Here is a 13693-nt window from a genome sequence, read left to right on the forward strand (position 1 = left end):
CTTTGCCTCCATTTTTCTGAGCAGGGGGTCACCCCCCCACTGGCCCCAGGGGGTCCCCCGTAGGACCCAGGGGAGGCGCACCCAGGCCTAGGGTCAGTGAGGATCTAGTCAGGGAACTTCTGGAGGGACTGGACATATTTAAATCAGCTGGTCCTGACGATCTCCACCCCAGAGTGCTGAGGGAATTAGCAGAGGTCATTGCGGGACCCCTGGCATGGTTTTACGAGCACTCATGGTGCTCTGGTGTGGTGCCAGAGGACTGGAAAAAGGCCAGTGTGGTTCCCATTTTCAAAAAAGGGAGGAAGGAGGACCCAGGAAACTATAGGCCACTTAGTTTTACCTAGATCCTGGGTAAGCTTTTTGAGAGAATCCGTGAGGGGCCAGCAGGAGAGATTATGCTTTGGGGCAACCAATATGGGTTCATTAGAGGCAGGTCCTGTCAAACCAGCCTGGTGGCCTTTGATGACCGGTCACAAAATCCTTAGATGCAGGTGAAGCCATGGATGTAGTCTTTCTGGACTTTAGGAAGGCCTTTGACACTGTCTCTCTCCCCATTCTCATTGAACAACTAGGGGACTGTGGCGTTGACACCTACACAGTCAGTTGGGTCACTAACTGGCTGGAGGGGCGCACCCAGAGAGTGGTGGTGGATGGGTCTTATTTGACCTGGAGGGATGTGGGCAGTGGGGTTCTGCAGGGCTCAGTCCTCGGGCCCGCACTGTTCAACATCTTTATCAGCGACTTGGATGAGGGGTTGAAAAGCACCCTGTTCAAATTCGCAGATGACACTTAAGATATGGGGTGAAGTGGGCACGCTAGAAGGGAGGAATAGGCTGCAACTGGACCTAGACAGATTACAGGGGTGGGCAGATGAGAACAGGATGGGTTTCAACACTGACAAGTGCAAGGTACTGTACCTGGGGAGGAAGAACCACCAGCATACCTACAGGCTGGGGAACTCCCTTCTCTTCGGTGCAGAGGCAGAAAAGGATCTTGGAGTCATTATTGATGCCAAAATGAACATGGGCCGACAGTGTGGGGACGTGGTCAGGAAGGTCAACCGTACCTTGTCGTGCATCCACAGATGCATCTCAGGCAGGTCCAAGGAGGTGATCCTCCCCCTCTATGAGACATTGGTCAGGCTGCAGTTGGAGTACTGCGTCCAGTTCTGGGTGCCGCACTTCAGGAGGGATGTGGACAGCATGGAGAGGGTCCAGAGGAGGGCCACCCATATGATCAGGGGGCAGCAGGGCAGGCCCTACGAGGAGAGGCTACGGGACCTGAACCTGTTCAGCCTCCACAAGGGAAGGCTGAGGGGGGATCTAGTGGCCATTTACAACCTAGTCAGAGGGGACCAGCAGGCATTGGGGGAGTCCCTGTTCCCCTGAGCACTACCATGAGTGACTAGAAATAACAGTCACAAGCTGGCAGAGGGTAGATTCAGGCTAGACATCAGGAGGCGCTACTTCACTGTCAGGGTGGCTAGGACCTGGAACCAACTTCCAAGAGAAGTGGTGCTGGCTCCTCCCCTGGGGGTCTTTAAGAGGAGGCTGGATGAACACCTTGCCAGGGTCGTTTGACCCCAGTACTCTTTCTTGCCATGGCAGGGGGTTGGACTTGATGATCTACTCAGGTCCCTTCCAACCCTACAAACTATGAAACTATGATATGACATTACCTGTTTCCTGAGTGAGAAGCTGGAAAGGAAGAGAGAGCAGTTTGGCCAGTACAGTGGATTCCTCGGACACCACTGGAAAGGTAGTTAAAGTCAGTGAAGGATTAGACTTGAAACAGTGTTCAAGTGGCAAATAGATGATACATAGAATAGCACATGTCCCTGACCTAGTGTAAGGTTATTCTTCAGTGAAGAGTGCGTGTTTTAGAAGAAAGTCGTTTGTGAGCTTAAGAAAGAATATCCCTTTTGGCTAAAGTGCAATCTGATAACAGGCATGAATATGTTAAAAAAATAACAAAAAAACCCAACCCAGTTGCTCGTTACATAAATTGATAAAACACTTTGTCTTTTTAACTGCTTAAATATGGGTTTATTGCAGGCTTTATGTAATTAATAACAGAAAAATTGCCAAAGTGTATTGTCTGATTTTTTTTAAATATATGTAACTATGGCATACAAATCCAGAAAGTTGTGTGCAGAATTCCCTGCTATTGGTGTGTTGTTTTTTCTTTTCCTTTGTTATTTTGACCAAAAATTTTATCGTAGACCTGAGAAAGCATCCCTTTGAAACTTTTGCTGATGGTAATAAAACACAGAAAGGACTTGACAAATTGAATCAATTTTTGAGAAAAAAAGGTTTCATCAAAGTTTCCAGCCAGCTCAAGGGGAATGCTCATTTAATCAGGGGACAGACAATTTTTAGCTTTTGAATAAATATCTGTTGAATAATTCAGTCATTTGAGAAGATTCCCCCAGAGCCATTAACTGGAACGCTGAAGTGTTCTAAAATCTAATGCTTGCTGTGAATTCTGTTATATCTTCTTTCACCTTAGCACCTATTCTCATGCTACTTGTGAGCAAAGAACCAGGATTTCCAAGAGAAAAGAATTTTGCCTTAATAAGCCAAATGATTTTTACAACTAGCTAATTATCTTAATAAGGTTCAAAACAGCATCTTGGTTTCTGTGAAAAACTGAAGATATTTTTGAATCGTTAGTGCTTTGAGTCATTCGGGTGTGATTTGTTTTTTAAGTATAGACTTACTACTACTACTACTACATTATATTAATGCCTACAAATTCCAAACAAGATCAGGGCCTTATAGCATGCTATATAGATATATACACTGTATTAATACAGCTAAAAAGTCAGTTCATATCCATTGAAAGCAGGCTAGAAAATTAACATTTTTCCCAAGAAATTTTGAATGACCAATTTTTGTTTTTCAGTTTAGTTTTGAACTGAAACATTTTTGTTTCAGACTTGTTGCAGAAATCTATACTGTCATACTAAAATTGATGATTTTGACAAAGTTATCTTATTCATCAGGGAAATACTACTTTACTGTTAAATGGTCAAGTTAGATATAGGTGCGAAAACAGAAGAGCAGGGGAGGTGAGATGACTTAGCTCATCTCAACTCTCTCCAGTACTTTATCTGCTAGACCCCAATGCCTCAAAATACCTCCCCATACCATTGAGACATAGATTCATAGATTGTAAGGCTGGAAGGGACCTTGGAAGGTCATCGGGTCTAGCACCCTGCACCAAGCAGGAAAGACAACCGGGGTCAGGTGACCCCAGCAAGGTGACCATCCAGTCTCCTCTTGAAGATTTCCAGGATATGGGATTGCACTACCTCTGGCGGCAGCTTATTCCACAATCTGGACACCCTAATTGTGAAGTAGTTTTTCCTAATTTTGAGCCTGAAACAGTCTTCCAGGATTCTGTGACCATTACTTCTTTCCCCAAAGATGCCCTGGTGAATAGCTGCTCAGCGAGCCCTTGATGTAGCCTCTGATGTAGCGGTAAGTTGCTACCAAGTCCCCTCTCAGTCTGCTTTCTTTCAGGCTGAAAAGTCCCAGATCCCTCAGCCTTTCCTGCCAAGATGACATCTGGGTCCTATCCTGCAGCCAGCTTCCTACCCACCTGACTGTTTCGCAGTTAAGCCCACAGTCTTCCACTTTTCTCGTGAGAACGTTGTGAGGTACCAGATTGAAAAATTTTTGGAAGTCAAGGTATATAATGTCAGCTTCCTCTCTTATCCAGGTGGCGAGTCACCTGATCCTAAAAGGAGATGAGGTTGGTAAGACAAGACTTGCCTGCGATGAAGCCATCCTGGCTGTCATTCAGAATCCTACCTTCTGTAAGCCTACTGCACATAGACTCCTTAAAGATTTTTTCCAGGATTTTCCCTGGGATAGAAGTTAGACTAATTGGCTTGTAATTACCCAGGTCCTCCCTCCTCCCCTTCTGGAAGATGGGCACAGCATTGGCTCTCTTTTAGTCCTCAGGGATCTCCCTGGAGCACCACGAGTTTTGGAAGAGATTTGTCAGGGGCTTTGCAATTACTTTGGCCAGAGATTTGCCATGGGCTCTTTGATTCCTTCAGCACTCTTGGATGAAGTCCATTAAGTCTTGCTGACTTATATACCACCAGTTTCCTTAATTCATCACACTGTAGTTCTATGGCAATAGTAGGAAGACAGTCATTTGAACCCTACTCATTCTGTACCCTAGCTGGAGTGATTTTCCCCTTGGACCAGTGAAAGACCAAAGCAAATTAGTCATTTGGGAGTTCAGTTTTCTCCTGAATGCCAGTGACTAGCTGTCCTGAGTTGCTGAACAATGGTCCCACACTCGCATTTGTTTTCCTCCAGTTCCCCTTGTAAGCTAAAGAAGGGTTTGTTGTTGTCCTTGATTCCTATTGCTAATTTTAGTTCAGTCACAGTCTGATCGCTACAAGCGTGGGCCATTGCTATATAGTCCTCCTTGGGGGCTGTTTCTAGCTTCCATTGACTGTACATCTCTTTCTTCATTGCATTTAGCTTTATATTAACACTGCATAAACGTTGTTCATGGAGCATCTATTAATATTTCACATGTCTTCAGTAGGAGATAAGTACAGGTAGCAGAATTTTACAGCTGGAGAAATGAAAGTGGTGAAATCAGCTGACTTGTCTATAGTGGGTGTGTCTACACATGCATTTACTCCAGCCTAGATTTACTGTGCAGTAAGATACTGCACAGAAAGGGTTTTTGGGTAGGTGACTATACATGCGGAGATTAGGGAGAAGATTTGCTCCCAATTCCCTACAGGCCTGCAATATGCTCCTATGGCCACTGGGGGGAGCTCCAGGCTCCAGGTGCAGCTGCCAGCACCCAGCAGCCATCTTTAAAAGCCAGCTCCTTTCTCTGCTCTCTGGCCAGCCTCTTCCTTGCTCAAGAGCAGCATAGCAAGTGCAGAGGCAGCACACAACAGCTTTCTCCATGTCTACTCTGCCTCCCTGCACTAGGGCTGCCCCAGCCCTTGGCCGTGGCAGTAACAACCAGCATCCTGGGCTCCTGCTGGCTCACTGTGGTGACTGTTGCCTGGACCATGGCAGTCTTGCCCAGACCAGCTCCCCCACGACCAGCAACCACCTGGCCACCCGCAGTGTGCTGGACCGGAGCTATTGCTGCACAGCTGCCACCACCAGGGACACCAACGAGTGGCTTCTGGATGTCACAGCTGGGGCCGCTGTTGCCCTTCTGGGCATCTAGCCCTGCCACCTCTGGGCCCACCGTGTCAGCCAGCACTGATGGCTGCAACTCATCTAGCAGACCTGGGACAATGAGCAGTGACTGGACTTGTTCTGGGTGACCCAGGCCACCTTCCGGGACCTGCTCCAGCTCTGCCCCCACCTGGAGTGGCAGGACACTGGCATGCCTGACACACTATGGCCTGTTGCTGACGATTCTCATGGTGCCTGGGGTAAGAAATATGGGGTTTTCCAAAATGGACAATTTTCCAGTGCTTTATTTTTCCATGGGAAATTTTCCATTTCTAAAAATTCATTTTTTCATAAAATTCATTAGTAACAATGAATAGATGTCAATATAATATTAGGCGAGCTTGGCAGTTTCAAAGGTATAATTAATGTTTTTCAGGTAATTATCCCTAGGAAGTGTGTGAGAGAGTACATATATGTTTTATTGATTTGTACACAGGAGGGTAAATACACTCACATAATAATCCAAACCAAAAATCAAGTTATGAATTCATCTAATTGGCTGTGCAGGTCAAATCAAAACTAAATGAACTCACCATTAAGCTTGTTTCTATTTCTCAAAATCTTGCATCACCTCTGGAGGGAGTCTATTCTAGGCCTTGGGGGTTGGACAGTAAAGAAGTTTTTCCTTATGTCCAGCCTAAAACGGTCTTGGAGGAGTTTGTGACCATTGGACCTTGTTATCCCTTGGGGCGCTCTGGTGAAGAGGTGTTCCCCCAGTTCCTGATGCACACTCTTTATGTACATGTAGGCTGCCAACAGGTCATCCCTCTGATCATGCATGTGGCTCTCCACTGGACTCTCTCAAGCTTCTCCACATCCTTCTTGAGCCCAGAATTGGATGCAGTACTCCAGCTGAGGCCTCACCAAGACTGAATACAGTGGAAGGATGACATCATGAGATTTGCTTGAGAAGCATCTATGGCTGCATGCCAGAGTTTTGCTTGCTTTACCAGCTGCGACATTGCATTGGTGGCTCATGTTCATGTTGTGGTCAGTCATGATCCCCAAGTCCCTTTCGGCCATGGTGCTAGCGAGCATAGCACTGCCGAGCCTATAAACGTGATGCGGGCTTTTTTTTCCCCCCCAAGGTGGAGTACTTTGCATTTATCCATATTGAATATCATCAGGGTCTTATCTGTTCACTTTCTAAGCCTATCAAGGTCAGCCTGGATCACCAGCCTATCCTTGGGGGTGGTTGCTCTACTCTAAAGTTTGGTGTCATCAGTGAACTTGGCAGTCTGCTTGTGACACCACTGTCCACATCGTTAATGAAGATTTTAAAGAGTACAGGTCCAAGGATGGAGCCTTGGGGGGCAACCACTGGTAACAAAGCACCATGATGATTCATTTCTGTTTACTGCCAATCTCTGGGTCCGACCTCGGAGCCAATTCCCCAGCCATCGGGCTGTGATGTAGCTGAAGCCTCAGTTGGCCAATTTTCCCATGAGGAGATCATGGGACACCAGTTCAAAGGCTTTTTTAAAGTCCAGATATATGACGTCAATCTCTTGTCCCTTGTCCAGGTGATATGTCACCTGGTCATAGCAGGAAATGAAATTGGTCAGGCAAGAGCTACCTGCAACAAACCCATGCTGGCTGTCCCTCAGGATGTTGCCATCAGCCAACTTGTCAAGAATGGTATTTTTGCTAATTTTTTCCAAAATCTTCACAGGGATTGAGGTCAAGCTGATAGGCCTGTAGTTTCCCGGATTAACTTTCCTCCTTTTCTTGAAGATAGGCACCACATTGGCCTTCTTCCAGTATTTGGCTACTTCACCTGAGCGCCACAAGTTCTTGAATATCCTTGTCACTGGCTGGGCTACGATGCCTGCCAGCTCCTTGAGTACTCTGGGGTGCAGTCTGTTAAGACCAGCTGACTTGAAGGTGTCCAACCTCTCAAGATGTTCCTTTACAAGGTCTACACCGATGTTGGGTACAAATTCACCCTCACCCTGGCCATCCTGCATCATGTTAGGCAGGGCAGTCCCTTTGGACTGGCGGAAAACCGACACAAAGTACCCATTAAGCAGGTTGTCTTTTTTCCTGGGTGTCGGTTGTTAGGTGTCCCATTTGGTTTAGCAGGAGTCCAACGTTGCTCTTGCTTTTCTTTTGACTCCCGACATATCTGAAAAAGGACATTTTATTGTCCTTGATACGTGGAGTCAGTTGGAGTTCGGTTGCAGCCTTGGCTTTCCTGGTTCACTCTCTACCAGTGTGGACCAGTGCAGAATACTCTTCGTTAGTGGTGATTCCTGTCTTTCATCCTTTATAAGCCTCTCTTTTTAGATGTAGGATGTCCACAAGTTCCCTGCTGAACCATAGCTGGCTATGACATGGCTGGCCCTTCCTTGTGGCAGGGCCTGGGGCTGCACAGTTGTCGAGGGAGCTGCTGGTGTAAACTGCAGTCGGGAAGCTGGGTAGGATGGGTTGCTGCATGCCCGAGGGTCCCTCCTCTGGTGACATGTCACCGGTGGGGACAGAGTGGGACGAGGGCTTGGGCAGGCTGCCTGCACTGGCATAAACCTCACGGTTGCAACCTCAGTCCTGGGGCACCAAAATACTGGTCAGCTGCTTCATAAAGGGTATGGTCTTGCAGGCATGGCCAAACTAATGATTGTGGTCGATCATGGCAACACATTGTGCCTGTGAGGCCTTGACCCCTATGCAGCACTGCCATGCTGACCAGTCATGCCCTCCCTCCTGCATCTCACCCATCAGGGTCTCAAAAATGCAGGCCTTGGAGCACCCACCCTGCTCAAAATGGCACAGCACCTCCACCTTTCCTCAGGGCACCAGAAAGTTGCCAGTCTCTCCCTAGCTCCAGTTGGGGCCCTGGGTGGAGGGCACAGGCATGTGCACCTATGTGGCCCTGGGCTTGGATGAGGAGGATGATGTCATGCTGGGTCCTGCATCAGCTCTCTGGGCCTCTGTGTGGCTGCCCTGGTATTGCCAGCCCTGGACAGCTGCCAGCAGTGCCCAGCACAGGGCCATGGCAAGGGACAGTCAGCCGCATGGCAGAGGCTATGCCCCACAGCACCTGCAGGTGCAGGGCAGGTTGCTGGGGGCATGCTGCAGGCAGGTGGTGCTGGCTCTGCTACCAGAAGCAGCCTCTACACAGCCCTGGGGGTCTGACAGGGCAGGGCAGGAGCTGCACAGCCAGCAGCATCCTTCGCCAGGCTGCTGGCCCTGATGGCACTGCCCTGGCTGCTGCGTGGTACAGGGGTGCTGCCAGGCAGGCACAGCAGGGCTGTGGCCTGCCCAGGGGGACACATAGGGCCTGCAGTGCTTTCAGGCTCCTTGGTGTGTATGCTCCAGGGCTTTTGTCAGCAGGCTTTTATAGCATGTACACAGGGGCTTTTATAGTGGCAGCCCAGCCCTGGAGCAGGAAAGGTTCCTAGGCTGCAGCCCCCTAGTGACTGGGCAGACCCAGTAGCAAAATTGCTCCCAGGTCGCATCTACATGTGTGTTACTGCGCAGTAGGTAATAACAGTTAAGTTTGCTACCTGCATTTGTAGCAATTGAGGGTTTTTACTGCTCAGTAAGTGTGTGCATGTGTAGATGCGCACACTCACTGCGCAGTAACACACCTCATATAGATGCACCCGGTGTATCTAATTTCGGAGTAGAACCTTACACTGGAGTTGAATAGGTTGTGGTCTTTACAATCCACCTATCAACCTGTTAGTCTAGGTCTAATATAAGGCTTACACCCCCACCCCAATTCTGCAGGTGCTTCAGTGTATTTATAAGGTAACTCATAAGTATTTTTATTGACCTCAGTGACAGCTACTCAAAAGAGTACAGTTATACATGTATCTAAGTATTTTCACTATTGGGGCCTTGAACTGATATCTTAGTTCATGTTGATTTTATTGTATGCTAATTGGAACTATTGTCGGTCCCGTCCCCCCCGGTGTTTGTAAGTGGATAGTTTCAGAATTCATTAGAACATGCTAGTATGTAGTCATTGGTTACTAGTGGTTTTCTTAAAGAAGTGTGTATCATGAGTAAAGAACATCTTAACTTAGTGCTTTTTTTTTCTCAGTGTACATCTCTTAGCTCTATTTGTGTGAATACCTCTTTTAAATGTCTGTCATAAACATCTACTGTTGTTGTCCAGACCCTAACTGAGCTATACTGAACGTGACTCTGTAGGGCTTCATAAAAAGGTAGATTTAATCTTTTAATTAATATTTTACATAATTACAATGTAAGACAGATAAATTGCTCTAAAATAAAGCTTTTATCTCAGTTTTAGCAAGCAAAAAAACTCCTGATGTCACAGAAAAAGCATGGCTTCTGTATTGGGCCCAATAAGAGTAACAAATTTAATAGATTCCGCTACAGACGTTATCATTTCAAAGTCTTACTTTCACCAGAAAAAAAACCAAAACAATAAATCCTCATGTTTGCCTGTCAGAGAATTCTTCCTTTTTCAAATTAAATAGATCAGTTGTTTTGTTGTTTTAAACTTCTCTCACTTAGATATTCATTGTCACCTTAATTGACTTTGTTATAAGGGGGCCTGTTCTTTGAAAGATAAAATATAGTTTAACTCTAAAGCTAGGATGTTTCCTTTCTTTCTTTTAAAATCTTTGGATTTGTCTGTTTGGTCCCCTTTTCTTGAAGGCAAACTAGCTCAGGGCTCTCCTGCTTCTGAGTGGCTGGAGGTGGCATGACATGTTGTGTTCCCCCCATTCCTGTTGTGGAACAGGCAGTCTGGATCCCCCAACCTCCCTATTACTGTGCATGAAACTAATTCATTCTGCAGCAGGGTTGTACTTGTAAATACAAGTACTGCCCTGCTGCAGAGTTTTTTCGTGTGCAGCAGTGCATGTGTAGATACTGATGCGACTGGCTAGGGCACACGGGTGCTTCCTGCTGCCTAGTTCTACACTAAAACACCTTCATGCCCCTCCACAGCACCTTGAGCTGAGTCAGAACAGCCCCAGGCTGGCAAGCTGATGCCTCAAGCCGCATGCCAGCTGGGGATGCTGCAGCCCGGCTTAGTGTGCTGTGGAGGGGCTGGCTGGGGCATGAGCATGCTTTAGTGTGGATGTGTGCCTGGGAGCTTCCTGGGAGCAGTAAACTTCAGAGCAATAAGCTCCGTAGTTTATTTCTGCCGCCTGATAGCACATGTAGACGTGCCCTTAGTTTCTGCCCATTTTCTTCACAGAGGTGCCGTGAGTTTAAACGAATCGGAAGACTGAAGAGACAGTGATTCTGATACCGTAGTAGTATAGGGAATCCTAGATAGGGAATTCTTTTGATGTATTTCAATCACATCATGGCGTTAACCAAAAATAGTTGTCCCTGAATAATTGCCTAACATCTCTCCTAACTGTAAAATCGGTCCAATGAAAGATATTACAATAAATCTTGCTTCTGACATATTGAAGGGGTACCTAACTGCTATGAGGTGGTCTGAGTCTTTCCTACATTTCTGGCTTCATTTAAAACCTAGTTTTGCTTAGATATTTGAAGACAACCTCATGCAACTCTATAGACAATCTCATTATTTTCATGACCAGATGACTTTCTTCCAATATGACTAATACTCAGCCATTCCTTGCATCAATACAATTGATATGAGAGTCTAGGGTTTGTGTAGGCACAGATTGCAGGCTAGTTATTTCCCTGTGCTATTTATTTATTTTGCTCGGCGGTGTTTGAAATCCTTTCAAATTAAATCAGAGTGTTCTGATGACTTTATAGATTCCCAATGTTAATTTCAATGGCAGGTGTACTGCAAGGATATGGTTCTGCCCTTTTTCCCAAGACAGCCCCTTAATTACCAAAAAGCTACTGTGCAACAGGCACTCTCAGTTACTTATTGATCCTCCCCCGCCAATTTTATGCATATTACACAGCCAATGATTTTGTAGCAGCAGAAAGCATATTATTATCCCTGTTATCTTTCTGTCGGTTTGTGCTTGGTACCTCAATACCAAGATTGTGTACCATAGGCAACAATTCTGTTTAAATTTGTGCCAAGTTACCTTCTCATTACTCAGTGAGGCTACTTTGCCTTGGGCATCATGTTAAAGAATGAGAAAATCTATGCTTTACTTTTATATTTCATGTAAATATGATGGGTTAGTAGACTGTAAGCAGTGAGAATGGCTACTGGACAAGTATGACATTTCACATGTGAAGTTGTTCAGGGAGTAGCCATATGTTTGAACTCAAAATTAACTGCTTGCTTAATACCTCTGTAAGAGGTGCTTGTTACTTTAAGAAGGGGGAAGGCTTTGGAGGTGCTGAGTTGGCAGGTAGGGGAGCACCTGACCCAAAAGGAGCAGGGCTTAATAGGGAGATAAGCCTAGGGCCAAAGCTGGGGTAGGTAGTCCTACCCTGGCTGCTGGCATGGAAGGAGCTCCTGAGCAAGCAGCAGACAGAGGGAGACTGTGCTCCCAGGGATTAAGAGGAGGCAGCAATACAGCTGAGGTATGGTCCAGTGGTTTAGTGATTGAGATAAGGGGTGGTGATGGTCTCAACCAGCCTGGGAGCAGGGAGGAGGGCCAGGGAGTAGGGCTAGAGCCTGGTTTCACAGGGGTTGGGAACAAAGGCTGCCAGGCTGGAGAGCCTGAGGCACTGGGATCCCCAGTGTAGTTGAGAAGCAAAAGCAGTTAAAAAGACAGAGGCCTGTGGCATGAGGTGCCCAAATGATGGATATAAGGGATGCAACATAGGGGCTTGGGGTGTGGGGATGCCCCCGGGGGAGAGACACTTATCGGATGGGACATAATGCATGATTGGTAATATCTGTGATGCATGGGAGTGGTGTAAGAGACAGTTCGAGCCACGTAATAAGCCCTTGTGGTGCTGAGTAGTGACACTTGAACAGCAGCACAGGATCAAGTTTCCTGGGGCAACCTCCCTTTCCAAGGATCTAGTAATAACAAGACATGGGAGGTGAGGTAAAGGGAAGCAGGCCTGAGAAGCAAGGGCAGAGCAGGGGCCGAGTGGTCACCAGGGGGCATTGAGGCTGCCCCTGTCTACTATGGCCTTTTGCACTTTATGGCTAGGGACAGACATTACACATAAACTGGTTTAAGTGATCGGAAACTGGTTTAAACCTGTAATGGAACATACACTTAGTGCACCTAAACTGGCTTGAAAATGCTGAAACCGGTTTGAGATAAACCTGGTTGAATGTAGTATCAGACTTAACTGATTTGGGTCAAACTGGTTTATGCAATGTCTGTCCCAGACCCCTTCCTGGTTTATGGTAAACCAGACTTCCCCAGCATCCTGGCATGCTCTCTGGGCTGGGTGGGGCTCTGTGCTCCACAGCAGGGCTGGCCCCTCCCTTCTGCTCCCTGGCTGGAGCTCTGGCAGAGACGTGCAGGTACAGAGTGTTTGCCTGGCTTCCTGCTACTTCCTGCCCCCCCTTTCCCGCCCCCCCGGTTGCTTGCAGCTCAAGCAGGAATCTCTCTCTCCTCCCTCCCACAGCACGGACAGTAGCCAGCATGTGGTGTGCTACCTAATGCTGAGGTGTCTGTGTAAGGCAGACAGGACAGTGTCTTTAGAGTTTTTTGGAGCTAATCAAGAGGTAATGTCCCTCCTTGGAACATTCCCTTCCTTGCAAAAAGTTGTTTAAGAAGAGCTTGAACTAACGAGAGGGGCTTTGTTTTCTGATGGGATGTTAAATGCTGATAACAGAGCTGATGAATGTTCTGTTGTCATGGGGGGAGGGGGGGGAGGGCTCCCTAATCAGAGCGTCCTGCCACTGCCTGGCCCCACCCCTCCTCAGCTCAGCACTATGGAAAGGAAGGAAGGGTGACTGTAGCACACTCCAGCTTCTAGACTGAGCCTGAATTTCTTCAGTCCAGAGGGGATGTCTGTGTAGTTACAAACTGGTTTAACCTAGCCAGATTACACTAACCTGCGAAGATTGAATCCATTCAGGCTTAGGCTTTTTGAATATCTGCCTATATTTACACGTTTAATCAGAAACGTATAGAAAAGCTGAGCTGGCTGTAGAATGGAGCGAGATTTGTACTGCTGATATGCTTGATTACATAAAAAATGCGTCTGTGAGCATCCCCTCCCACCCCAAAAATAATAATAAGTCTAATTCACCAAAACGGCTGATAGTTTCTTACATTTACCCCACCCACAAGTGAAATAAATATAGATAGCTTGATGAGAAATGAGAGGGTCTAGTTTTCCAAACATCAAATGGGTCTTATTCTGCTTTTAGGGGAAAACTTTTGTAAATCAGATTTTAATGAATAACAATGTCTGTCTTGACCCTAAAAGTCCATGTACAATTTGCAGCAGGGAGGGAAAAAAGGGAATGCTAATTATCCATGTGCATCCTCTTCATTGAGTGATAGTGGGTATGTCTTTTTCACTTCCTTTGCTCTTAGTATTCTGCCAAGAAATACAGCCCTGCCCATCTGCTCCAGCTCCTCATATTCTATACCTGGGAAAAAAGGGTCTGTAAGGGCACCCTCTGC

At 46.7% G+C, this 13693-nt stretch overlaps 1 protein-coding gene across 3 annotated transcripts in view; it reads left to right on the forward strand.

Moving 5' to 3' along the window:
• The window catches only part of NAALADL2 (N-acetylated alpha-linked acidic dipeptidase like 2), a 1094482-nt gene that overhangs the window by 233175 nt on the left and 847614 nt on the right, over positions 1-13693 (forward strand). The window lies entirely within an intron of this gene.

The sequence above is a fragment of the Alligator mississippiensis genome, chromosome 7 (assembly GCF_030867095.1).
Source record: "Alligator mississippiensis isolate rAllMis1 chromosome 7, rAllMis1, whole genome shotgun sequence".
In the NCBI taxonomy this organism is placed as follows: Eukaryota; Metazoa; Chordata; order Crocodylia; family Alligatoridae; genus Alligator; species Alligator mississippiensis.